General features: G+C 49.7%; 30 non-coding genes across 30 annotated transcripts; all 30 read right to left on the bottom strand.

The window, feature by feature from the left end:
• Positions 1-812: 812 nt before the first annotated feature.
• On the bottom strand, positions 813-894 carry Trnas-uga. The gene has a single exon. It is a non-coding gene; the product is annotated as a tRNA-Ser (tRNA).
• Positions 895-1,596: 702 nt separating this feature from the next.
• Positions 1,597-1,678, bottom strand: Trnas-cga. Its single transcript has one exon. It is a non-coding gene; the product is annotated as a tRNA-Ser (tRNA).
• Positions 1,679-1,816: 138 nt separating this feature from the next.
• On the bottom strand, positions 1,817-1,889 carry Trnak-uuu. Its single transcript has one exon. It is a non-coding gene; the product is annotated as a tRNA-Lys (tRNA).
• A 1,182-nt stretch (positions 1,890-3,071) lies between these two features.
• Trnas-uga lies at positions 3,072-3,153 on the bottom strand. The gene has a single exon. It is a non-coding gene; the product is annotated as a tRNA-Ser (tRNA).
• A 702-nt stretch (positions 3,154-3,855) lies between these two features.
• Trnas-cga lies at positions 3,856-3,937 on the bottom strand. Its single transcript has one exon. It is a non-coding gene; the product is annotated as a tRNA-Ser (tRNA).
• Positions 3,938-4,075: 138 nt separating this feature from the next.
• Trnak-uuu lies at positions 4,076-4,148 on the bottom strand. The gene has a single exon. It is a non-coding gene; the product is annotated as a tRNA-Lys (tRNA).
• A 1,182-nt stretch (positions 4,149-5,330) lies between these two features.
• On the bottom strand, positions 5,331-5,412 carry Trnas-uga. The gene has a single exon. It is a non-coding gene; the product is annotated as a tRNA-Ser (tRNA).
• Positions 5,413-6,114: 702 nt separating this feature from the next.
• Positions 6,115-6,196, bottom strand: Trnas-cga. The gene has a single exon. It is a non-coding gene; the product is annotated as a tRNA-Ser (tRNA).
• A 138-nt stretch (positions 6,197-6,334) lies between these two features.
• Positions 6,335-6,407, bottom strand: Trnak-uuu. The gene has a single exon. It is a non-coding gene; the product is annotated as a tRNA-Lys (tRNA).
• A 1,182-nt stretch (positions 6,408-7,589) lies between these two features.
• Positions 7,590-7,671, bottom strand: Trnas-uga. Its single transcript has one exon. It is a non-coding gene; the product is annotated as a tRNA-Ser (tRNA).
• Positions 7,672-8,373: 702 nt separating this feature from the next.
• On the bottom strand, positions 8,374-8,455 carry Trnas-cga. The gene has a single exon. It is a non-coding gene; the product is annotated as a tRNA-Ser (tRNA).
• A 138-nt stretch (positions 8,456-8,593) lies between these two features.
• Positions 8,594-8,666, bottom strand: Trnak-uuu. The gene has a single exon. It is a non-coding gene; the product is annotated as a tRNA-Lys (tRNA).
• Positions 8,667-9,848: 1,182 nt separating this feature from the next.
• Trnas-uga lies at positions 9,849-9,930 on the bottom strand. Its single transcript has one exon. It is a non-coding gene; the product is annotated as a tRNA-Ser (tRNA).
• A 702-nt stretch (positions 9,931-10,632) lies between these two features.
• Positions 10,633-10,714, bottom strand: Trnas-cga. Its single transcript has one exon. It is a non-coding gene; the product is annotated as a tRNA-Ser (tRNA).
• A 138-nt stretch (positions 10,715-10,852) lies between these two features.
• Trnak-uuu lies at positions 10,853-10,925 on the bottom strand. Its single transcript has one exon. It is a non-coding gene; the product is annotated as a tRNA-Lys (tRNA).
• A 1,182-nt stretch (positions 10,926-12,107) lies between these two features.
• On the bottom strand, positions 12,108-12,189 carry Trnas-uga. The gene has a single exon. It is a non-coding gene; the product is annotated as a tRNA-Ser (tRNA).
• Positions 12,190-12,891: 702 nt separating this feature from the next.
• Trnas-cga lies at positions 12,892-12,973 on the bottom strand. The gene has a single exon. It is a non-coding gene; the product is annotated as a tRNA-Ser (tRNA).
• A 138-nt stretch (positions 12,974-13,111) lies between these two features.
• Positions 13,112-13,184, bottom strand: Trnak-uuu. Its single transcript has one exon. It is a non-coding gene; the product is annotated as a tRNA-Lys (tRNA).
• A 1,182-nt stretch (positions 13,185-14,366) lies between these two features.
• Trnas-uga lies at positions 14,367-14,448 on the bottom strand. Its single transcript has one exon. It is a non-coding gene; the product is annotated as a tRNA-Ser (tRNA).
• A 702-nt stretch (positions 14,449-15,150) lies between these two features.
• Trnas-cga lies at positions 15,151-15,232 on the bottom strand. The gene has a single exon. It is a non-coding gene; the product is annotated as a tRNA-Ser (tRNA).
• A 138-nt stretch (positions 15,233-15,370) lies between these two features.
• On the bottom strand, positions 15,371-15,443 carry Trnak-uuu. The gene has a single exon. It is a non-coding gene; the product is annotated as a tRNA-Lys (tRNA).
• Positions 15,444-16,625: 1,182 nt separating this feature from the next.
• On the bottom strand, positions 16,626-16,707 carry Trnas-uga. Its single transcript has one exon. It is a non-coding gene; the product is annotated as a tRNA-Ser (tRNA).
• A 702-nt stretch (positions 16,708-17,409) lies between these two features.
• Trnas-cga lies at positions 17,410-17,491 on the bottom strand. The gene has a single exon. It is a non-coding gene; the product is annotated as a tRNA-Ser (tRNA).
• A 138-nt stretch (positions 17,492-17,629) lies between these two features.
• On the bottom strand, positions 17,630-17,702 carry Trnak-uuu. Its single transcript has one exon. It is a non-coding gene; the product is annotated as a tRNA-Lys (tRNA).
• A 1,182-nt stretch (positions 17,703-18,884) lies between these two features.
• Positions 18,885-18,966, bottom strand: Trnas-uga. The gene has a single exon. It is a non-coding gene; the product is annotated as a tRNA-Ser (tRNA).
• Positions 18,967-19,668: 702 nt separating this feature from the next.
• Trnas-cga lies at positions 19,669-19,750 on the bottom strand. The gene has a single exon. It is a non-coding gene; the product is annotated as a tRNA-Ser (tRNA).
• Positions 19,751-19,888: 138 nt separating this feature from the next.
• Trnak-uuu lies at positions 19,889-19,961 on the bottom strand. Its single transcript has one exon. It is a non-coding gene; the product is annotated as a tRNA-Lys (tRNA).
• A 1,182-nt stretch (positions 19,962-21,143) lies between these two features.
• Positions 21,144-21,225, bottom strand: Trnas-uga. Its single transcript has one exon. It is a non-coding gene; the product is annotated as a tRNA-Ser (tRNA).
• A 702-nt stretch (positions 21,226-21,927) lies between these two features.
• Positions 21,928-22,009, bottom strand: Trnas-cga. Its single transcript has one exon. It is a non-coding gene; the product is annotated as a tRNA-Ser (tRNA).
• Positions 22,010-22,147: 138 nt separating this feature from the next.
• On the bottom strand, positions 22,148-22,220 carry Trnak-uuu. Its single transcript has one exon. It is a non-coding gene; the product is annotated as a tRNA-Lys (tRNA).
• Between the last annotated feature and the right edge of the window lie 575 nt (positions 22,221-22,795).

Genomic DNA, 22,795 nt, shown 5'->3' with positions numbered 1-22,795 from the left:
ATTTTTAATTCTTTTGCTTCTAGGGGAGTTAGTTGTCTAGTGAGTTCCTCTTATGGCATGCACTAGACAACCAGAACAGCTACAGGAGAGAGTCATTTTTGTTGTCAGCGGTAGTTGCATTATCACAAACGCAGAGTAATTCCATTGGCGTCGCATCAAAACGAATACCTGCCGAAACCCGGGATCGAACCAGGGACCTTTAGATCTTCAGTCTATTTCGGGTGACGTTGAAGGTTGCCATTTGCATGTGTTCGTTAACCTCTGCCTCGTTGCCAATTTCACAGTCACCTTCGTCTGATAAGACACAGGGGCGCTGAAAGGCGAGCAGCCGATGCAGTGAAGTTCCACACACATTTCTTCTTCTTCCGTCATCGTAACAAGCAAACATGTCGACTCGATTCGTGTAATATTGACTTCGCTGACGCTAGAAAACCCGTGCTATATCGATGCCAGGGGCAACTCGTGTGCGGAGAACGAGACACAAGAAGGAGTGAGTCTCTCCACCGTATGAGAGGCAGTATCTAGCAGATACACACGGTAAAACATACGACTTGCGTTAGCTCATAAATTGCTACACGTCATCGTCTGCAAGCTAAAATGGACACATCTGCACTGCCCAGTGAGGCGACACTTGTACTAACACCAGGTGGACGGCTGTGAGACGCGGAGATGAGCTGCGGCTTCTGGGCGCGACTGTAACGCTGCGCCCTGGATCAAATAGCACTGCACATTGCTGGTGACCCACGTGTTTAGTAGTGACGCAACTGCTAGGATGCAGCTGAACGTCCGCCTTTTGAGAGCGAGAAAATTTTCGCAGTCGGCAGGACTCGAACCTACGCTCCCAGAGGGAATCTGATTTCAAGTCAGACGCCTTAACCACTCGGCCACGACTGCCGGTGGCGGAAGCGACTCCCGACAACTGAAACCGCCATCTTTAGAAGCAATCTGATGGCAGAAAACGGCGTGGCCTCACTCTTTTCTGTAGGGTTTCCATTAGCCGTTACGAAAGTGTATTAATTTTCGCCCAGACAGGGACTTGAACCCAGGACCCTTTGGTTGAAAACCTAGCGCTCTACCGACTCAGCTATGCGGGCCCACGCACGAGCATTATCGTACAGCTGCGCGGTGCGCGAGTGATTCGTATGTCGTAATTACTGGCTTATGGCTCCAATGGCGACTTCACCGACTTCCCACTGACGCACCGCTGACGCTAGTTTTCTGTCGTCTTAAAACGATCGACATACCTCCAAGCAGCTGCGAGATCTTAAGAAAAGAAACGCTGCACCACTGCTTTGGCCGCACTCGAGTGATGGAAATTGCGATTCTTAAAAAGAAAATGAAATGTTCGCTCTGTCCATCACTTTCGAGCACATCTGTGAACTCACGATCTCAGCGACGGCTTTCTGCAGTCCCAGCGTCAGTGTCAGTGTGAGGTGAACCGATAGCCACAGTAAGCAGCGGTCGTCGCGAAAACTCAGTATTCTTAAAACGGAAATTTTCGTCTTGTTGAGAATGGCGTCACTGGTTTGCACCCGCATTCGCCCACGCATGTCACATGTGTGCGAAAATGTTTGCTCCTCTGTACGCAAAATCGCACGCAGCCGGTAGGATTCGAACCTACGCTCCCAGAGGGAATCTGATTTCGAGTCAGACGCCTTAACCACTCGGCCACGACTGCCGTTAGCGCGGTGTTCTCCCGACACATGCAACTGCTACCGTTTAAAGCACTGTGGTGTCAGTAAACGGCGTAACTGCATTATTTTCCGTAGCGTTTCCACCGCTACCAGACGAATCGCTACCAAAGTGTTAAAATTTCCGCCTCGACGGGGACTTGAACCCTGGACCCTTAGGTTAAAAGCCTAATGCTCTACCAACTGAGCTATCCGGGCTCGGACGAGGCTGCAAAACCTCCCACATTGCACAACTATACATTGACTCATGTCCTTTACTGTTGTGCAATCGCTGTATGGGGCCGTTACTAATAAAACGTCGCCTACATGCTGTCTACAAACTTATCCCGCTAAGCTCGTAACACACTCTCGAAGACTGCTGGCACACGATGCAACAACAAATTGCACTAGTTGTTACGCCTCATACGTCGGAGCAGAGAATTTACGTGTTTTGTCGACACTCACTGGGCAATTGGAAAATTCACAAGCATTTCGAATGCAATGTTTCCCACGCTTTCGCTCATTTCACGGTTCCGTTGAAGACGTTCTTCACCACCTGACACAGAAAAAGGAATGCAGTCGGTAGGATATTTTTAATTCTTTTGCTTCTAGGGGAGTTAGTTGTCTAGTGAGTTCCTCTTATGGCATGCACTAGACAACCAGAACAGCTACAGGAGAGAGTCATTTTTGTTGTCAGCGGTAGTTGCATTATCACAAACGCAGAGTAATTCCATTGGCGTCGCATCAAAACGAATACCTGCCGAAACCCGGGATCGAACCAGGGACCTTTAGATCTTCAGTCTATTTCGGCTGACGTTGAAGGTTGCCATTTGCATGTGTTCGTTAACCTCTGCCTCGTTGCCAATTTCACAGTCACCTTCGTCTGATAAGACACAGGGGCGCTGAAAGGCGAGCAGCCGATGCAGTGAAGTTCCACACACATTTCTTCTTCTTCCGTCATCGTAACAAGCAAACATGTCGACTCGATTCGTGTAATATTGACTTCGCTGACGCTAGAAAACCCGTGCTATATCGATGCCAGGGGCAACTCGTGTGCGGAGAACGAGACACAAGAAGGAGTGAGTCTCTCCACCGTATGAGAGGCAGTATCTAGCAGATACACACGGTAAAACATACGACTTGCGTTAGCTCATAAATTGCTACACGTCATCGTCTGCAAGCTAAAATGGACACATCTGCACTGCCCAGTGAGGCGACACTTGTACTAACACCAGGTGGACGGCTGTGAGACGCGGAGATGAGCTGCGGCTTCTGGGCGCGACTGTAACGCTGCGCCCTGGATCAAATAGCACTGCACATTGCTGGTGACCCACGTGTTTAGTAGTGACGCAACTGCTAGGATGCAGCTGAACGTCCGCCTTTTGAGAGCGAGAAAATTTTCGCAGTCGGCAGGACTCGAACCTACGCTCCCAGAGGGAATCTGATTTCAAGTCAGACGCCTTAACCACTCGGCCACGACTGCCGGTGGCGGAAGCGACTCCCGACAACTGAAACCGCCATCTTTAGAAGCAATCTGATGGCAGAAAACGGCGTGGCCTCACTCTTTTCTGTAGGGTTTCCATTAGCCGTTACGAAAGTGTATTAATTTTCGCCCAGACAGGGACTTGAACCCAGGACCCTTTGGTTGAAAACCTAGCGCTCTACCGACTCAGCTATGCGGGCCCACGCACGAGCATTATCGTACAGCTGCGCGGTGCGCGAGTGATTCGTATGTCGTAATTACTGGCTTATGGCTCCAATGGCGACTTCACCGACTTCCCACTGACGCACCGCTGACGCTAGTTTTCTGTCGTCTTAAAACGATCGACATACCTCCAAGCAGCTGCGAGATCTTAAGAAAAGAAACGCTGCACCACTGCTTTGGCCGCACTCGAGTGATGGAAATTGCGATTCTTAAAAAGAAAATGAAATGTTCGCTCTGTCCATCACTTTCGAGCACATCTGTGAACTCACGATCTCAGCGACGGCTTTCTGCAGTCCCAGCGTCAGTGTCAGTGTGAGGTGAACCGATAGCCACAGTAAGCAGCGGTCGTCGCGAAAACTCAGTATTCTTAAAACGGAAATTTTCGTCTTGTTGAGAATGGCGTCACTGGTTTGCACCCGCATTCGCCCACGCATGTCACATGTGTGCGAAAATGTTTGCTCCTCTGTACGCAAAATCGCACGCAGCCGGTAGGATTCGAACCTACGCTCCCAGAGGGAATCTGATTTCGAGTCAGACGCCTTAACCACTCGGCCACGACTGCCGTTAGCGCGGTGTTCTCCCGACACATGCAACTGCTACCGTTTAAAGCACTGTGGTGTCAGTAAACGGCGTAACTGCATTATTTTCCGTAGCGTTTCCACCGCTACCAGACGAATCGCTACCAAAGTGTTAAAATTTCCGCCTCGACGGGGACTTGAACCCTGGACCCTTAGGTTAAAAGCCTAATGCTCTACCAACTGAGCTATCCGGGCTCGGACGAGGCTGCAAAACCTCCCACAATGCACAACTATACATTGACTCATGTCCTTTACTGTTGTGCAATCGCTGTATGGGGCCGTTACTAATAAAACGTCGCCTACATGCTGTCTACAAACTTATCCCGCTAAGCTCGTAACACACTCTCGAAGACTGCTGGCACACGATGCAACAACAAATTGCACTAGTTGTTACGCCTCATACGTCGGAGCAGAGAATTTACGTGTTTTGTCGACACTCACTGGGCAATTGGAAAATTCACAAGCATTTCGAATGCAATGTTTCCCACGCTTTCGCTCATTTCACGGTTCCGTTGAAGACGTTCTTCACCACCTGACACAGAAAAAGGAATGCAGTCGGTAGGATATTTTTAATTCTTTTGCTTCTAGGGGAGTTAGTTGTCTAGTGAGTTCCTCTTATGGCATGCACTAGACAACCAGAACAGCTACAGGAGAGAGTCATTTTTGTTGTCAGCGGTAGTTGCATTATCACAAACGCAGAGTAATTCCATTGGCGTCGCATCAAAACGAATACCTGCCGAAACCCGGGATCGAACCAGGGACCTTTAGATCTTCAGTCTATTTCGGCTGACGTTGAAGGTTGCCATTTGCATGTGTTCGTTAACCTCTGCCTCGTTGCCAATTTCACAGTCACCTTCGTCTGATAAGACACAGGGGCGCTGAAAGGCGAGCAGCCGATGCAGTGAAGTTCCACACACATTTCTTCTTCTTCCGTCATCGTAACAAGCAAACATGTCGACTCGATTCGTGTAATATTGACTTCGCTGACGCTAGAAAACCCGTGCTATATCGATGCCAGGGGCAACTCGTGTGCGGAGAACGAGACACAAGAAGGAGTGAGTCTCTCCACCGTATGAGAGGCAGTATCTAGCAGATACACACGGTAAAACATACGACTTGCGTTAGCTCATAAATTGCTACACGTCATCGTCTGCAAGCTAAAATGGACACATCTGCACTGCCCAGTGAGGCGACACTTGTACTAACACCAGGTGGACGGCTGTGAGACGCGGAGATGAGCTGCGGCTTCTGGGCGCGACTGTAACGCTGCGCCCTGGATCAAATAGCACTGCACATTGCTGGTGACCCACGTGTTTAGTAGTGACGCAACTGCTAGGATGCAGCTGAACGTCCGCCTTTTGAGAGCGAGAAAATTTTCGCAGTCGGCAGGACTCGAACCTACGCTCCCAGAGGGAATCTGATTTCAAGTCAGACGCCTTAACCACTCGGCCACGACTGCCAGTGGCGGAAGCGACTCCCGACAACTGAAACCGCCATCTTTAGAAGCAATCTGATGGCAGAAAACGGCGTGGCCTCACTCTTTTCTGTAGGGTTTCCATTAGCCGTTACGAAAGTGTATTAATTTTCGCCCAGACAGGGACTTGAACCCAGGACCCTTTGGTTGAAAACCTAGCGCTCTACCGACTCAGCTATGCGGGCCCACGCACGAGCATTATCGTACAGCTGCGCGGTGCGCGAGTGATTCGTATGTCGTAATTACTGGCTTATGGCTCCAATGGCGACTTCACCGACTTCCCACTGACGCACCGCTGACGCTAGTTTTCTGTCGTCTTAAAACGATCGACATACCTCCAAGCAGCTGCGAGATCTTAAGAAAAGAAACGCTGCACCACTGCTTTGGCCGCACTCGAGTGATGGAAATTGCGATTCTTAAAAAGAAAATGAAATGTTCGCTCTGTCCATCACTTTCGAGCACATCTGTGAACTCACGATCTCAGCGACGGCTTTCTGCAGTCCCAGCGTCAGTGTCAGTGTGAGGTGAACCGATAGCCACAGTAAGCAGCGGTCGTCGCGAAAACTCAGTATTCTTAAAACGGAAATTTTCGTCTTGTTGAGAATGGCGTCACTGGTTTGCACCCGCATTCGCCCACGCATGTCACATGTGTGCGAAAATGTTTGCTCCTCTGTACGCAAAATCGCACGCAGCCGGTAGGATTCGAACCTACGCTCCCAGAGGGAATCTGATTTCGAGTCAGACGCCTTAACCACTCGGCCACGACTGCCGTTAGCGCGGTGTTCTCCCGACACATGCAACTGCTACCGTTTAAAGCACTGTGGTGTCAGTAAACGGCGTAACTGCATTATTTTCCGTAGCGTTTCCACCGCTACCAGACGAATCGCTACCAAAGTGTTAAAATTTCCGCCTCGACGGGGACTTGAACCCTGGACCCTTAGGTTAAAAGCCTAATGCTCTACCAACTGAGCTATCCGGGCTCGGACGAGGCTGCAAAACCTCCCACAATGCACAACTATACATTGACTCATGTCCTTTACTGTTGTGCAATCGCTGTATGGGGCCGTTACTAATAAAACGTCGCCTACATGCTGTCTACAAACTTATCCCGCTAAGCTCGTAACACACTCTCGAAGACTGCTGGCACACGATGCAACAACAAATTGCACTAGTTGTTACGCCTCATACGTCGGAGCAGAGAATTTACGTGTTTTGTCGACACTCACTGGGCAATTGGAAAATTCACAAGCATTTCGAATGCAATGTTTCCCACGCTTTCGCTCATTTCACGGTTCCGTTGAAGACGTTCTTCACCACCTGACACAGAAAAAGGAATGCAGTCGGTAGGATATTTTTAATTCTTTTGCTTCTAGGGGAGTTAGTTGTCTAGTGAGTTCCTCTTATGGCATGCACTAGACAACCAGAACAGCTACAGGAGAGAGTCATTTTTGTTGTCAGCGGTAGTTGCATTATCACAAACGCAGAGTAATTCCATTGGCGTCGCATCAAAACGAATACCTGCCGAAACCCGGGATCGAACCAGGGACCTTTAGATCTTCAGTCTATTTCGGCTGACGTTGAAGGTTGCCATTTGCATGTGTTCGTTAACCTCTGCCTCGTTGCCAATTTCACAGTCACCTTCGTCTGATAAGACACAGGGGCGCTGAAAGGCGAGCAGCCGATGCAGTGAAGTTCCACACACATTTCTTCTTCTTCCGTCATCGTAACAAGCAAACATGTCGACTCGATTCGTGTAATATTGACTTCGCTGACGCTAGAAAACCCGTGCTATATCGATGCCAGGGGCAACTCGTGTGCGGAGAACGAGACACAAGAAGGAGTGAGTCTCTCCACCGTATGAGAGGCAGTATCTAGCAGATACACACGGTAAAACATACGACTTGCGTTAGCTCATAAATTGCTACACGTCATCGTCTGCAAGCTAAAATGGACACATCTGCACTGCCCAGTGAGGCGACACTTGTACTAACACCAGGTGGACGGCTGTGAGACGCGGAGATGAGCTGCGGCTTCTGGGCGCGACTGTAACGCTGCGCCCTGGATCAAATAGCACTGCACATTGCTGGTGACCCACGTGTTTAGTAGTGACGCAACTGCTAGGATGCAGCTGAACGTCCGCCTTTTGAGAGCGAGAAAATTTTCGCAGTCGGCAGGACTCGAACCTACGCTCCCAGAGGGAATCTGATTTCAAGTCAGACGCCTTAACCACTCGGCCACGACTGCCAGTGGCGGAAGCGACTCCCGACAACTGAAACCGCCATCTTTAGAAGCAATCTGATGGCAGAAAACGGCGTGGCCTCACTCTTTTCTGTAGGGTTTCCATTAGCCGTTACGAAAGTGTATTAATTTTCGCCCAGACAGGGACTTGAACCCAGGACCCTTTGGTTGAAAACCTAGCGCTCTACCGACTCAGCTATGCGGGCCCACGCACGAGCATTATCGTACAGCTGCGCGGTGCGCGAGTGATTCGTATGTCGTAATTACTGGCTTATGGCTCCAATGGCGACTTCACCGACTTCCCACTGACGCACCGCTGACGCTAGTTTTCTGTCGTCTTAAAACGATCGACATACCTCCAAGCAGCTGCGAGATCTTAAGAAAAGAAACGCTGCACCACTGCTTTGGCCGCACTCGAGTGATGGAAATTGCGATTCTTAAAAAGAAAATGAAATGTTCGCTCTGTCCATCACTTTCGAGCACATCTGTGAACTCACGATCTCAGCGACGGCTTTCTGCAGTCCCAGCGTCAGTGTCAGTGTGAGGTGAACCGATAGCCACAGTAAGCAGCGGTCGTCGCGAAAACTCAGTATTCTTAAAACGGAAATTTTCGTCTTGTTGAGAATGGCGTCACTGGTTTGCACCCGCATTCGCCCACGCATGTCACATGTGTGCGAAAATGTTTGCTCCTCTGTACGCAAAATCGCACGCAGCCGGTAGGATTCGAACCTACGCTCCCAGAGGGAATCTGATTTCGAGTCAGACGCCTTAACCACTCGGCCACGACTGCCGTTAGCGCGGTGTTCTCCCGACACATGCAACTGCTACCGTTTAAAGCACTGTGGTGTCAGTAAACGGCGTAACTGCATTATTTTCCGTAGCGTTTCCACCGCTACCAGACGAATCGCTACCAAAGTGTTAAAATTTCCGCCTCGACGGGGACTTGAACCCTGGACCCTTAGGTTAAAAGCCTAATGCTCTACCAACTGAGCTATCCGGGCTCGGACGAGGCTGCAAAACCTCCCACAATGCACAACTATACATTGACTCATGTCCTTTACTGTTGTGCAATCGCTGTATGGGGCCGTTACTAATAAAACGTCGCCTACATGCTGTCTACAAACTTATCCCGCTAAGCTCGTAACACACTCTCGAAGACTGCTGGCACACGATGCAACAACAAATTGCACTAGTTGTTACGCCTCATACGTCGGAGCAGAGAATTTACGTGTTTTGTCGACACTCACTGGGCAATTGGAAAATTCACAAGCATTTCGAATGCAATGTTTCCCACGCTTTCGCTCATTTCACGGTTCCGTTGAAGACGTTCTTCACCACCTGACACAGAAAAAGGAATGCAGTCGGTAGGATATTTTTAATTCTTTTGCTTCTAGGGGAGTTAGTTGTCTAGTGAGTTCCTCTTATGGCATGCACTAGACAACCAGAACAGCTACAGGAGAGAGTCATTTTTGTTGTCAGCGGTAGTTGCATTATCACAAACGCAGAGTAATTCCATTGGCGTCGCATCAAAACGAATACCTGCCGAAACCCGGGATCGAACCAGGGACCTTTAGATCTTCAGTCTATTTCGGCTGACGTTGAAGGTTGCCATTTGCATGTGTTCGTTAACCTCTGCCTCGTTGCCAATTTCACAGTCACCTTCGTCTGATAAGACACAGGGGCGCTGAAAGGCGAGCAGCCGATGCAGTGAAGTTCCACACACATTTCTTCTTCTTCCGTCATCGTAACAAGCAAACATGTCGACTCGATTCGTGTAATATTGACTTCGCTGACGCTAGAAAACCCGTGCTATATCGATGCCAGGGGCAACTCGTGTGCGGAGAACGAGACACAAGAAGGAGTGAGTCTCTCCACCGTATGAGAGGCAGTATCTAGCAGATACACACGGTAAAACATACGACTTGCGTTAGCTCATAAATTGCTACACGTCATCGTCTGCAAGCTAAAATGGACACATCTGCACTGCCCAGTGAGGCGACACTTGTACTAACACCAGGTGGACGGCTGTGAGACGCGGAGATGAGCTGCGGCTTCTGGGCGCGACTGTAACGCTGCGCCCTGGATCAAATAGCACTGCACATTGCTGGTGACCCACGTGTTTAGTAGTGACGCAACTGCTAGGATGCAGCTGAACGTCCGCCTTTTGAGAGCGAGAAAATTTTCGCAGTCGGCAGGACTCGAACCTACGCTCCCAGAGGGAATCTGATTTCAAGTCAGACGCCTTAACCACTCGGCCACGACTGCCAGTGGCGGAAGCGACTCCCGACAACTGAAACCGCCATCTTTAGAAGCAATCTGATGGCAGAAAACGGCGTGGCCTCACTCTTTTCTGTAGGGTTTCCATTAGCCGTTACGAAAGTGTATTAATTTTCGCCCAGACAGGGACTTGAACCCAGGACCCTTTGGTTGAAAACCTAGCGCTCTACCGACTCAGCTATGCGGGCCCACGCACGAGCATTATCGTACAGCTGCGCGGTGCGCGAGTGATTCGTATGTCGTAATTACTGGCTTATGGCTCCAATGGCGACTTCACCGACTTCCCACTGACGCACCGCTGACGCTAGTTTTCTGTCGTCTTAAAACGATCGACATACCTCCAAGCAGCTGCGAGATCTTAAGAAAAGAAACGCTGCACCACTGCTTTGGCCGCACTCGAGTGATGGAAATTGCGATTCTTAAAAAGAAAATGAAATGTTCGCTCTGTCCATCACTTTCGAGCACATCTGTGAACTCACGATCTCAGCGACGGCTTTCTGCAGTCCCAGCGTCAGTGTCAGTGTGAGGTGAACCGATAGCCACAGTAAGCAGCGGTCGTCGCGAAAACTCAGTATTCTTAAAACGGAAATTTTCGTCTTGTTGAGAATGGCGTCACTGGTTTGCACCCGCATTCGCCCACGCATGTCACATGTGTGCGAAAATGTTTGCTCCTCTGTACGCAAAATCGCACGCAGCCGGTAGGATTCGAACCTACGCTCCCAGAGGGAATCTGATTTCGAGTCAGACGCCTTAACCACTCGGCCACGACTGCCGTTAGCGCGGTGTTCTCCCGACACATGCAACTGCTACCGTTTAAAGCACTGTGGTGTCAGTAAACGGCGTAACTGCATTATTTTCCGTAGCGTTTCCACCGCTACCAGACGAATCGCTACCAAAGTGTTAAAATTTCCGCCTCGACGGGGACTTGAACCCTGGACCCTTAGGTTAAAAGCCTAATGCTCTACCAACTGAGCTATCCGGGCTCGGACGAGGCTGCAAAACCTCCCACAATGCACAACTATACATTGACTCATGTCCTTTACTGTTGTGCAATCGCTGTATGGGGCCGTTACTAATAAAACGTCGCCTACATGCTGTCTACAAACTTATCCCGCTAAGCTCGTAACACACTCTCGAAGACTGCTGGCACACGATGCAACAACAAATTGCACTAGTTGTTACGCCTCATACGTCGGAGCAGAGAATTTACGTGTTTTGTCGACACTCACTGGGCAATTGGAAAATTCACAAGCATTTCGAATGCAATGTTTCCCACGCTTTCGCTCATTTCACGGTTCCGTTGAAGACGTTCTTCACCACCTGACACAGAAAGAGGAATGCAGTCGGTAGGATATTTTTAATTCTTTTGCTTCTAGGGGAGTTAGTTGTCTAGTGAGTTCCTCTTATGGCATGCACTAGACAACCAGAACAGCTACAGGAGAGAGTCATTTTTGTTGTCAGCGGTAGTTGCATTATCACAAACGCAGAGTAATTCCATTGGCGTCGCATCAAAACGAATACCTGCCGAAACCCGGGATCGAACCAGGGACCTTTAGATCTTCAGTCTATTTCGGCTGACGTTGAAGGTTGCCATTTGCATGTGTTCGTTAACCTCTGCCTCGTTGCCAATTTCACAGTCACCTTCGTCTGATAAGACACAGGGGCGCTGAAAGGCGAGCAGCCGATGCAGTGAAGTTCCACACACATTTCTTCTTCTTCCGTCATCGTAACAAGCAAACATGTCGACTCGATTCGTGTAATATTGACTTCGCTGACGCTAGAAAACCCGTGCTATATCGATGCCAGGGGCAACTCGTGTGCGGAGAACGAGACACAAGAAGGAGTGAGTCTCTCCACCGTATGAGAGGCAGTATCTAGCAGATACACACGGTAAAACATACGACTTGCGTTAGCTCATAAATTGCTACACGTCATCGTCTGCAAGCTAAAATGGACACATCTGCACTGCCCAGTGAGGCGACACTTGTACTAACACCAGGTGGACGGCTGTGAGACGCGGAGATGAGCTGCGGCTTCTGGGCGCGACTGTAACGCTGCGCCCTGGATCAAATAGCACTGCACATTGCTGGTGACCCACGTGTTTAGTAGTGACGCAACTGCTAGGATGCAGCTGAACGTCCGCCTTTTGAGAGCGAGAAAATTTTCGCAGTCGGCAGGACTCGAACCTACGCTCCCAGAGGGAATCTGATTTCAAGTCAGACGCCTTAACCACTCGGCCACGACTGCCAGTGGCGGAAGCGACTCCCGACAACTGAAACCGCCATCTTTAGAAGCAATCTGATGGCAGAAAACGGCGTGGCCTCACTCTTTTCTGTAGGGTTTCCATTAGCCGTTACGAAAGTGTATTAATTTTCGCCCAGACAGGGACTTGAACCCAGGACCCTTTGGTTGAAAACCTAGCGCTCTACCGACTCAGCTATGCGGGCCCACGCACGAGCATTATCGTACAGCTGCGCGGTGCGCGAGTGATTCGTATGTCGTAATTACTGGCTTATGGCTCCAATGGCGACTTCACCGACTTCCCACTGACGCACCGCTGACGCTAGTTTTCTGTCGTCTTAAAACGATCGACATACCTCCAAGCAGCTGCGAGATCTTAAGAAAAGAAACGCTGCACCACTGCTTTGGCCGCACTCGAGTGATGGAAATTGCGATTCTTAAAAAGAAAATGAAATGTTCGCTCTGTCCATCACTTTCGAGCACATCTGTGAACTCACGATCTCAGCGACGGCTTTCTGCAGTCCCAGCGTCAGTGTCAGTGTGAGGTGAACCGATAGCCACAGTAAGCAGCGGTCGTCGCGAAAACTCAGTATTCTTAAAACGGAAATTTTCGTCTTGTTGAGAATGGCGTCACTGGTTTGCACCCGCATTCGCCCACGCATGTCACATGTGTGCGAAAATGTTTGCTCCTCTGTACGCAAAATCGCACGCAGCCGGTAGGATTCGAACCTACGCTCCCAGAGGGAATCTGATTTCGAGTCAGACGCCTTAACCACTCGGCCACGACTGCCGTTAGCGCGGTGTTCTCCCGACACATGCAACTGCTACCGTTTAAAGCACTGTGGTGTCAGTAAACGGCGTAACTGCATTATTTTCCGTAGCGTTTCCACCGCTACCAGACGAATCGCTACCAAAGTGTTAAAATTTCCGCCTCGACGGGGACTTGAACCCTGGACCCTTAGGTTAAAAGCCTAATGCTCTACCAACTGAGCTATCCGGGCTCGGACGAGGCTGCAAAACCTCCCACAATGCACAACTATACATTGACTCATGTCCTTTACTGTTGTGCAATCGCTGTATGGGGCCGTTACTAATAAAACGTCGCCTACATGCTGTCTACAAACTTATCCCGCTAAGCTCGTAACACACTCTCGAAGACTGCTGGCACACGATGCAACAACAAATTGCACTAGTTGTTACGCCTCATACGTCGGAGCAGAGAATTTACGTGTTTTGTCGACACTCACTGGGCAATTGGAAAATTCACAAGCATTTCGAATGCAATGTTTCCCACGCTTTCGCTCATTTCACGGTTCCGTTGAAGACGTTCTTCACCACCTGACACAGAAAAAGGAATGCAGTCGGTAGGATATTTTTAATTCTTTTGCTTCTAGGGGAGTTAGTTGTCTAGTGAGTTCCTCTTATGGCATGCACTAGACAACCAGAACAGCTACAGGAGAGAGTCATTTTTGTTGTCAGCGGTAGTTGCATTATCACAAACGCAGAGTAATTCCATTGGCGTCGCATCAAAACGAATACCTGCCGAAACCCGGGATCGAACCAGGGACCTTTAGATCTTCAGTCTATTTCGGCTGACGTTGAAGGTTGCCATTTGCATGTGTTCGTTAACCTCTGCCTCGTTGCCAATTTCACAGTCACCTTCGTCTGATAAGACACAGGGGCGCTGAAAGGCGAGCAGCCGATGCAGTGAAGTTCCACACACATTTCTTCTTCTTCCGTCATCGTAACAAGCAAACATGTCGACTCGATTCGTGTAATATTGACTTCGCTGACGCTAGAAAACCCGTGCTATATCGATGCCAGGGGCAACTCGTGTGCGGAGAACGAGACACAAGAAGGAGTGAGTCTCTCCACCGTATGAGAGGCAGTATCTAGCAGATACACACGGTAAAACATACGACTTGCGTTAGCTCATAAATTGCTACACGTCATCGTCTGCAAGCTAAAATGGACACATCTGCACTGCCCAGTGAGGCGACACTTGTACTAACACCAGGTGGACGGCTGTGAGACGCGGAGATGAGCTGCGGCTTCTGGGCGCGACTGTAACGCTGCGCCCTGGATCAAATAGCACTGCACATTGCTGGTGACCCACGTGTTTAGTAGTGACGCAACTGCTAGGATGCAGCTGAACGTCCGCCTTTTGAGAGCGAGAAAATTTTCGCAGTCGGCAGGACTCGAACCTACGCTCCCAGAGGGAATCTGATTTCAAGTCAGACGCCTTAACCACTCGGCCACGACTGCCAGTGGCGGAAGCGACTCCCGACAACTGAAACCGCCATCTTTAGAAGCAATCTGATGGCAGAAAACGGCGTGGCCTCACTCTTTTCTGTAGGGTTTCCATTAGCCGTTACGAAAGTGTATTAATTTTCGCCCAGACAGGGACTTGAACCCAGGACCCTTTGGTTGAAAACCTAGCGCTCTACCGACTCAGCTATGCGGGCCCACGCACGAGCATTATCGTACAGCTGCGCGGTGCGCGAGTGATTCGTATGTCGTAATTACTGGCTTATGGCTCCAATGGCGACTTCACCGACTTCCCACTGACGCACCGCTGACGCTAGTTTTCTGTCGTCTTAAAACGATCGACATACCTCCAAGCAGCTGCGAGATCTTAAGAAAAGAAACGCTGCACCACTGCTTTGGCCGCACTCGAGTGATGGAAATTGCGATTCTTAAAAAGAAAATGAAATGTTCGCTCTGTCCATCACTTTCGAGCACATCTGTGAACTCACGATCTCAGCGACGGCTTTCTGCAGTCCCAGCGTCAGTGTCAGTGTGAGGTGAACCGATAGCCACAGTAAGCAGCGGTCGTCGCGAAAACTCAGTATTCTTAAAACGGAAATTTTCGTCTTGTTGAGAATGGCGTCACTGGTTTGCACCCGCATTCGCCCACGCATGTCACATGTGTGCGAAAATGTTTGCTCCTCTGTACGCAAAATCGCACGCAGCCGGTAGGATTCGAACCTACGCTCCCAGAGGGAATCTGATTTCGAGTCAGACGCCTTAACCACTCGGCCACGACTGCCGTTAGCGCGGTGTTCTCCCGACACATGCAACTGCTACCGTTTAAAGCACTGTGGTGTCAGTAAACGGCGTAACTGCATTATTTTCCGTAGCGTTTCCACCGCTACCAGACGAATCGCTACCAAAGTGTTAAAATTTCCGCCTCGACGGGGACTTGAACCCTGGACCCTTAGGTTAAAAGCCTAATGCTCTACCAACTGAGCTATCCGGGCTCGGACGAGGCTGCAAAACCTCCCACAATGCACAACTATACATTGACTCATGTCCTTTACTGTTGTGCAATCGCTGTATGGGGCCGTTACTAATAAAACGTCGCCTACATGCTGTCTACAAACTTATCCCGCTAAGCTCGTAACACACTCTCGAAGACTGCTGGCACACGATGCAACAACAAATTGCACTAGTTGTTACGCCTCATACGTCGGAGCAGAGAATTTACGTGTTTTGTCGACACTCACTGGGCAATTGGAAAATTCACAAGCATTTCGAATGCAATGTTTCCCACGCTTTCGCTCATTTCACGGTTCCGTTGAAGACGTTCTTCACCACCTGACACAGAAAAAGGAATGCAGTCGGTAGGATATTTTTAATTCTTTTGCTTCTAGGGGAGTTAGTTGTCTAGTGAGTTCCTCTTATGGCATGCACTAGACAACCAGAACAGCTACAGGAGAGAGTCATTTTTGTTGTCAGCGGTAGTTGCATTATCACAAACGCAGAGTAATTCCATTGGCGTCGCATCAAAACGAATACCTGCCGAAACCCGGGATCGAACCAGGGACCTTTAGATCTTCAGTCTATTTCGGCTGACGTTGAAGGTTGCCATTTGCATGTGTTCGTTAACCTCTGCCTCGTTGCCAATTTCACAGTCACCTTCGTCTGATAAGACACAGGGGCGCTGAAAGGCGAGCAGCCGATGCAGTGAAGTTCCACACACATTTCTTCTTCTTCCGTCATCGTAACAAGCAAACATGTCGACTCGATTCGTGTAATATTGACTTCGCTGACGCTAGAAAACCCGTGCTATATCGATGCCAGGGGCAACTCGTGTGCGGAGAACGAGACACAAGAAGGAGTGAGTCTCTCCACCGTATGAGAGGCAGTATCTAGCAGATACACACGGTAAAACATACGACTTGCGTTAGCTCATAAATTGCTACACGTCATCGTCTGCAAGCTAAAATGGACACATCTGCACTGCCCAGTGAGGCGACACTTGTACTAACACCAGGTGGACGGCTGTGAGACGCGGAGATGAGCTGCGGCTTCTGGGCGCGACTGTAACGCTGCGCCCTGGATCAAATAGCACTGCACATTGCTGGTGACCCACGTGTTTAGTAGTGACGCAACTGCTAGGATGCAGCTGAACGTCCGCCTTTTGAGAGCGAGAAAATTTTCGCAGTCGGCAGGACTCGAACCTACGCTCCCAGAGGGAATCTGATTTCAAGTCAGACGCCTTAACCACTCGGCCACGACTGCCGGTGGCGGAAGCGACTCCCGACAACTGAAACCGCCATCTTTAGAAGCAATCTGATGGCAGAAAACGGCGTGGCCTCACTCTTTTCTGTAGGGTTTCCATTAGCCGTTACGAAAGTGTATTAATTTTCGCCCAGACAGGGACTTGAACCCAGGACCCTTTGGTTGAAAACCTAGCGCTCTACCGACTCAGCTATGCGGGCCCACGCACGAGCATTATCGTACAGCTGCGCGGTGCGCGAGTGATTCGTATGTCGTAATTACTGGCTTATGGCTCCAATGGCGACTTCACCGACTTCCCACTGACGCACCGCTGACGCTAGTTTTCTGTCGTCTTAAAACGATCGACATACCTCCAAGCAGCTGCGAGATCTTAAGAAAAGAAACGCTGCACCACTGCTTTGGCCGCACTCGAGTGATGGAAATTGCGATTCTTAAAAAGAAAATGAAATGTTCGCTCTGTCCATCACTTTCGAGCACATCTGTGAACTCACGATCTCAGCGACGGCTTTCTGCAGTCCCAGCGTCAGTGTCAGTGTGAGGTGAACCGATAGCCACAGTAAGCAGCGGTCGTCGCGAAAACTCAGTATTCTTAAAACGGAAATTTTCGTCTTGTTGAGAATGGCGTCACTGGTTTGCACCCGCATTCGCCCACGCATGTCACATGTGTGCGAAAATGTTTGCTCCTCTGTACGCAAAATCGCACGCAGCCGGTAGGATTCGAACCTACGCTCCCAGAGGGAATCTGATTTCGAGTCAGACGCCTTAACCACTCGGCCACGACTGCCGTTAGCGCGGTGTTCTCCCGACACATGCAACTGCTACCGTTTAAAGCACTGTGGTGTCAGTAAACGGCGTAACTGCATTATTTTCCGTAGCGTTTCCACCGCTACCAGACGAATCGCTACCAAAGTGTTAAAATTTCCGCCTCGACGGGGACTTGAACCCTGGACCCTTAGGTTAAAAGCCTAATGCTCTACCAACTGAGCTATCCGGGCTCGGACGAGGCTGCAAAACCTCCCACAATGCACAACTATACATTGACTCATGTCCTTTACTGTTGTGCAATCGCTGTATGGGGCCGTTACTAATAAAACGTCGCCTACATGCTGTCTACAAACTTATCCCGCTAAGCTCGTAACACACTCTCGAAGACTGCTGGCACACGATGCAACAACAAATTGCACTAGTTGTTACGCCTCATACGTCGGAGCAGAGAATTTACGTGTTTTGTCGACACTCACTGGGCAATTGGAAAATTCACAAGCATTTCGAATGCAATGTTTCCCACGCTTTCGCTCATTTCACGGTTCCGTTGAAGACGTTCTTCACCACCTGACACAGAAAAAGGAATGCAGTCGGTAGGATATTTTTAATTCTTTTGCTTCTAGGGGAGTTAGTTGTCTAGTGAGTTCCTCTTATGGCATGCACTAGACAACCAGAACAGCTACAGGAGAGAGTCATTTTTGTTGTCAGCGGTAGTTGCATTATCACAAACGCAGAGTAATTCCATTGGCGTCGCATCAAAACGAATACCTGCCGAAACCCGGGATCGAACCAGGGACCTTTAGATCTTCAGTCTATTTCGGGTGACGTTGAAGGTTGCCATTTGCATGTGTTCGTTAACCTCTGCCTCGTTGCCAATTTCACAGTCACCTTCGTCTGATAAGACACAGGGGCGCTGAAAGGCGAGCAGCCGATGCAGTGAAGTTCCACACACATTTCTTCTTCTTCCGTCATCGTAACAAGCAAACATGTCGACTCGATTCGTGTAATATTGACTTCGCTGACGCTAGAAAACCCGTGCTATATCGATGCCAGGGGCAACTCGTGTGCGGATAACGAGACACAAGAAGGAGTGAGTCTCTCCACCGTATGAGAGGCAGTATCTAGCAGATACACACGGTAAAACATACGACTTGCGTTAGCTCATAAATTGCTACACGTCATCGTCTGCAAGCTAAAATGGACACATCTGCACTGCCCAGTGAGGCGACACTTGTACTAACACCAGTTGGACGGCTGTGAGACGCGGAGATGAGCTGCGGCTTCTGGGCGCGACTGTAACGCTGCGCCCTGGATCAAATAGCACTGCACATTGCTGGTGACCCACGTGTTTAGTAGTGACGCAACTGCTAGGATGCAGCTGAACGTCCGCCTTTTGAGAGCGAGAAAATTTTCGCAGTCGGCAGGACTCGAACCTACGCTCCCAGAGGGAATCTGATTTCAATTCAGACGCCTTAACCACTCGGCCACGACTGCCAGTGGCGGAAGCGACTCCCGACAACTGAAACCGCCATCTTTAGAAGCAATCTGATGGCAGAAAACGGCGTGGCCTCACTCTTTTCTGTAGGGTTTCCATTAGCCGTTACGAAAGTGTATTAATTTTCGCCCAGACAGGGACTTGAACCCAGGACCCTTTGGTTGAAAACCTAGCGCTCTACCGACTCAGCTATGCGGGCCCACGCACGAGCATTATCGTACAGCTGCGCGGTGCGCGAGTGATTCGTATGTCGTAATTACTGGCTTATGGCTCCAATGGCGACTTCACCGACTTCCCACTGACGCACCGCTGACGCTAGTTTTCTGTCGTCTTAAAACGATCGACATACCTCCAAGCAGCTGCGAGATCTTAAGAAAAGAAACGCTGCACCACTGCTTTGGCCGCACTCGAGTGATGGAAATTGCGATTCTTAAAAAGAAAATGAAATGTTCGCTCTGTCCATCACTTTCGAGCACATCTGTGAACTCACGATCTCAGCGACGGCTTTCTGCAGTCCCAGCGTCAGTGTCAGTGTGAGGTGAACCGATAGCCACAGTAAGCAGCGGTCGTCGCGAAAACTCAGTATTCTTAAAACGGAAATTTTCGTCTTGTTGAGAATGGCGTCACTGGTTTGCACCCGCATTCGCCCACGCATGTCACATGTGTGCGAAAATGTTTGCTCCTCTGTACGCAAAATCGCACGCAGCCGGTAGGATTCGAACCTACGCTCCCAGAGGGAATCTGATTTCGAGTCAGACGCCTTAACCACTCGGCCACGACTGCCGTTAGCGCGGTGTTCTCCCGACACATGCAACTGCTACCGTTTAAAGCACTGTGGTGTCAGTAAACGGCGTAACTGCATTATTTTCCGTAGCGTTTCCACCGCTACCAGACGAATCGCTACCAAAGTGTTAAAATTTCCGCCTCGACGGGGACTTGAACCCTGGACCCTTAGGTTAAAAGCCTAATGCTCTACCAACTGAGCTATCCGGGCTCGGACGAGGCTGCAAAACCTCCCACAATGCACAACTATACATTGACTCATGTCCTTTACTGTTGTGCAATCGCTGTATGGGGCCGTTACTAATAAAACGTCGCCTACATGCTGTCTACAAACTTATCCCGCTAAGCTCGTAACACACTCTCGAAGACTGCTGGCACACGATGCAACAACAAATTGCACTAGTTGTTACGCCTCATACGTCGGAGCAGAGAATTTACGTGTTTTGTCGACACTCACTGGGCAATTGGAAAATTCACAAGCATTTCGAATGCAATGTTTCCCACGCTTTCGCTCATTTCACGGTTCCGTTGAAGACGTTCTTCACCACCTGACACAGAAAAAGGAATGCAGTCGGTAGGATATTTTTAATTCTTTTGCTTCTAGGGGAGTTAGTTGTCTAGTGAGTTCCTCTTATGGCATGCACTAGACAACCAGAACAGCTACAGGAGAGAGTCATTTTTGTTGTCAGCGGTAGTTGCATTATCACAAACGCAGAGTAATTCCATTGGCGTCGCATCAAAACGAATACCTGCCGAAACCCGGGATCGAACCAGGGACCTTTAGATCTTCAGTCTATTTCGGGTGACGTTGAAGGTTGCCATTTGCATGTGTTCGTTAACCTCTGCCTCGTTGCCAATTTCACAGTCACCTTCGTCTGATAAGACACAGGGGCGCTGAAAGGCGAGCAGCCGATGCAGTGAAGTTCCACACACATTTCTTCTTCTTCCGTCATCGTAACAAGCAAACATGTCGACTCGATTCGTGTAATATTGACTTCGCTGACGCTAGAAAACCCGTGCTATATCGATGCCAGGGGCAACTCGTGTGCGGAGAACGAGACACAAGAAGGAGTGAGTCTCTCCACCGTATGAGAGGCAGTATCTAGCAGATACACACGGTAAAACATACGACTTGCGTTAGCTCATAAATTGCTACACGTCATCGTCTGCAAGCTAAAATGGACACATCTGCACTGCCCAGTGAGGCGACACTTGTACTAACACCAGGTGGACGGCTGTGAGACGCGGAGATGAGCTGCGGCTTCTGGGCGCGACTGTAACGCTGCGCCCTGGATCAAATAGCACTGCACATTGCTGGTGACCCACGTGTTTAGTAGTGACGCAACTGCTAGGATGCAGCTGAACGTCCGCCTTTTGAGAGCGAGAAAATTTTCGCAGTCGGCAGGACTCGAACCTACGCTCCCAGAGGGAATCTGATTTCAAGTCAGACGCCTTAACCACTCGGCCACGACTGCCGGTGGCGGAAGCGACTCCCGACAACTGAAACCGCCATCTTTAGAAGCAATCTGATGGCAGAAAACGGCGTGGCCTCACTCTTTTCTGTAGGGTTTCCATTAGCCGTTACGAAAGTGTATTAATTTTCGCCCAGACAGGGACTTGAACCCAGGACCCTTTGGTTGAAAACCTAGCGCTCTACCGACTCAGCTATGCGGGCCCACGCACGAGCATTATCGTACAGCTGCGCGGTGCGCGAGTGATTCGTATGTCGTAATTACTGGCTTATGGCTCCAATGGCGACTTCACCGACTTCCCACTGACGCACCGCTGACGCTAGTTTTCTGTCGTCTTAAAACGATCGACATACCTCCAAGCAGCTGCGAGATCTTAAGAAAAGAAACGCTGCACCACTGCTTTGGCCGCACTCGAGTGATGGAAATTGCGATTCTTAAAAAGAAAATGAAATGTTCGCTCTGTCCATCACTTTCGAGCACATCTGTGAACTCACGATCTCAGCGACGGCTTTCTGCAGTCCCAGCGTCAGTGTCAGTGTGAGGTGAACCGATAGCCACAGTAAGCAGCGGTCGTCGCGAAAACTCAGTATTCTTAAAACGGAAATTTTCGTCTTGTTGAGAATGGCGTCACTGGTTTGCACCCGCATTCGCCCACGCATGTCACATGTGTGCGAAAATGTTTGCTCCTCTGTACGCAAAATCGCACGCAGCCGGTAGGATTCGAACCTACGCTCCCAGAGGGAATCTGATTTCGAGTCAGACGCCTTAACCACTCGGCCACGACTGCCGTTAGCGCGGTGTTCTCCCGACACATGCAACTGCTACCGTTTAAAGCACTGTGGTGTCAGTAAACGGCGTAACTGCATTATTTTCCGTAGCGTTTCCACCGCTACCAGACGAATCGCTACCAAAGTGTTAAAATTTCCGCCTCGACGGGGACTTGAACCCTGGACCCTTAGGTTAAAAGCCTAATGCTCTACCAACTGAGCTATCCGGGCTCGGACGAGGCTGCAAAACCTCCCACAATGCACAACTATACATTGACTCATGTCCTTTACTGTTGTGCAATCGCTGTATGGGGCCGTTACTAATAAAACGTCGCCTACATGCTGTCTACAAACTTATCCCGCTAAGCTCGTAACACACTCTCGAAGACTGCTGGCACACGATGCAACAACAAATTGCACTAGTTGTTACGCCTCATACGTCGGAGCAGAGAATTTACGTGTTTTGTCGACACTCACTGGGCAATTGGAAAATTCACAAGCATTTCGAATGCAATGTTTCCCACGCTTTCGCTCATTTCACGGTTCCGTTGAAGACGTTCTTCACCACCTGACACAGAAAAAGGAATGCAGTCGGTAGGATATTTTTAATTCTTTTGCTTCTAGGGGAGTTAGTTGTCTAGTGAGTTCCTCTTATGGCATGCACTAGACAACCAGAACAGCTACAGGAGAGAGTCATTTTTGTTGTCAGCGGTAGTTGCATTATCACAAACGCAGAGTAATTCCATTGGCGTCGCATCAAAACGAATACCTGCCGAAACCCGGGATCGAACCAGGGACCTTTAGAT

Source organism: Schistocerca americana, unplaced genomic scaffold (assembly GCF_021461395.2).
Source record: "Schistocerca americana isolate TAMUIC-IGC-003095 unplaced genomic scaffold, iqSchAmer2.1 HiC_scaffold_178, whole genome shotgun sequence".
NCBI lineage: Eukaryota > Metazoa > Arthropoda > Insecta > Orthoptera > Acrididae > Schistocerca > Schistocerca americana.
This window is presented reverse-complemented; position numbering and strand designations above follow the sequence as displayed.